This window comes from Sorex fumeus, unplaced genomic scaffold (genome assembly GCF_029834395.1).
Source record: "Sorex fumeus unplaced genomic scaffold, SorFum_2.1 ptg000098l, whole genome shotgun sequence".
NCBI lineage: Eukaryota > Metazoa > Chordata > Mammalia > Eulipotyphla > Soricidae > Sorex > Sorex fumeus.
In genome coordinates this window covers 29,176,576-29,178,368 of record NW_026606155.1, presented here as the reverse complement: position 1 = coordinate 29,178,368, position 1,793 = coordinate 29,176,576, and the positions used below count along the sequence as shown (strand labels likewise).

Below are 1,793 nucleotides of genomic sequence, written 5' to 3'. Positions count from 1 at the left end.
GTAAGAGCATTCAGCAGAGGCAACTGGAGGAAGGCTATCTCATCTAAGTTTCCCGCACACCCAGCAGTGCAGCCCCACAACTTTCAAGGCAAAGAAGCAAGGAAGATGGAGGGGATCACAGGAGGCAGAATATTGAAGCTCTTTATTCTGGTGTCCCAAAAACTGACTGTGGAAGTAAAAGATTTTACATTTAAAAAGTTAAACATTAAATTACATGAACTGAAATTTTCATTAAAGTCAAAATGAGATGGTCTGCATAGACAAAAGATATGCCTAAGCAACATACCCTATTTGCACAAGGCCACTGATTATCATGGGTATCAGGAACAACTGAGAAAGCATGTCCATAGCAGACTGAGCAGGTTTGAGTTTGGTTTATTCTACAAGCCCAAGACTGTAAATAAATTGCTCTTTAACATACAAAAGCTCTAATGACATACAGTGTAGTGTGGGAATTCTTGTGCTTTTGGTTGGCACATCACCTATATTTTCATGGGAAATTAATACAGGTATTTGTGAGAGGTTGTGCAAAACCACTGTATTTACAAGAATGGCACAAAGTGGGTTCAACAGTCGATGCACATGCACACTTCATTCACATCGTCAATGAAAGGTGTTCTAGCCCTACACAACTGAAGAACAGGAGCGCAGCTGTTAAGCACTGGAGTGACTAAGTTACACCAGAGGGCAAATATTGCCCAAGTAAAGTTCTACTGTTAAAGCTGAAACAGGTTTAAGGCCATTCAAGTTCAAGCACAGAGATAGAAATGTTTTAGAGCCCCATCTATTTAGATTTGAAATATGTGACCTTTCTTCCAACTTTTGGTCTTAAACTTGCTTTTTGTTCTTTTTCTTTCTTGTCTTTACAAAAATTCAAAAGGAAATTATGTAAGAAATCAATGCCATACAGGTTATATTAGATAAGTGTAACATATAAAGTTATTATGAAGATAAAGAACAATAGAACTGTAAAACTTGCTTGTTATTTGTTGGAACCAGTCCTAGACTAGGAGTTAGGGAATATATACAATTACTTTCCAGTAGCTTACTTCACGTTGCTAACATACCCTTTTCCATCAGTGCACTGTTAAACTAATCAAAACGTGACACCTGTATATTCCCTTATACAGCAGTATACATACTACCACTACCTATGAAATTGTCACTCTCAAATGACTTAGTGAATAACAAGAAAAAGAGAAGGAACATCAAAAAAGAAACAATAGGAATGAGGTTCATGCAGTTCAGCTCTTTTAATCAGTCAGCCAGCTTGCTAGCAACAAGAGATGGTTTCCGCTGAGGGAGGTCCTGTGGAGTGGGGATGTGGTCACCAGTGACCTCTGCCTTATCCGGGGTTGCAGCAGCAGGAAGTTGCTTGTTCTTCATTTTTGCCTTAGCCATGTTATAATCCCCAGAATCAAAATATTTTTGCCCTTTTTGTAGTTGTTTCCTTAAGAAATCTGAACCTCCAGGTTATTGTCCTAGATAAGGGTATCTTGCTTTTAATTTTGCTTCTTCAAAGTCACTTTATCTTCCATTTCCTTCTGCTCCTTGGCGGACGCCGCCTCCAAGCCTTCCGCGGACATGCTGCTGCCCCCTCCACAGGCCACGCGCCGGGGCCGAGACGATGACCGGGTGGCCGAGGCCGGCGGAGGCCCCACCGCCGACCTGGTCCGTGCGCGCGCGCGCGCCCACCACAGAACCGCCGCCGCCCGAAAGAAAATTTTTTAAACAGGCTAAATAAATAGAAAACTATCTGTACAGTAAATCTTAAAAATACACATATTAATAAC

At 41.2% G+C, this 1,793-nt stretch overlaps 1 pseudogene; it reads right to left on the bottom strand.

Annotated features, from left to right (window-relative positions):
* Nucleotides 1-1,229: 1,229 nt before the first annotated feature.
* On the bottom strand, nt 1,230-1,586 carry LOC130041777 (cAMP-regulated phosphoprotein 19-like; annotated as a pseudogene).
* Nucleotides 1,587-1,793: the final 207 nt, after the last annotated feature.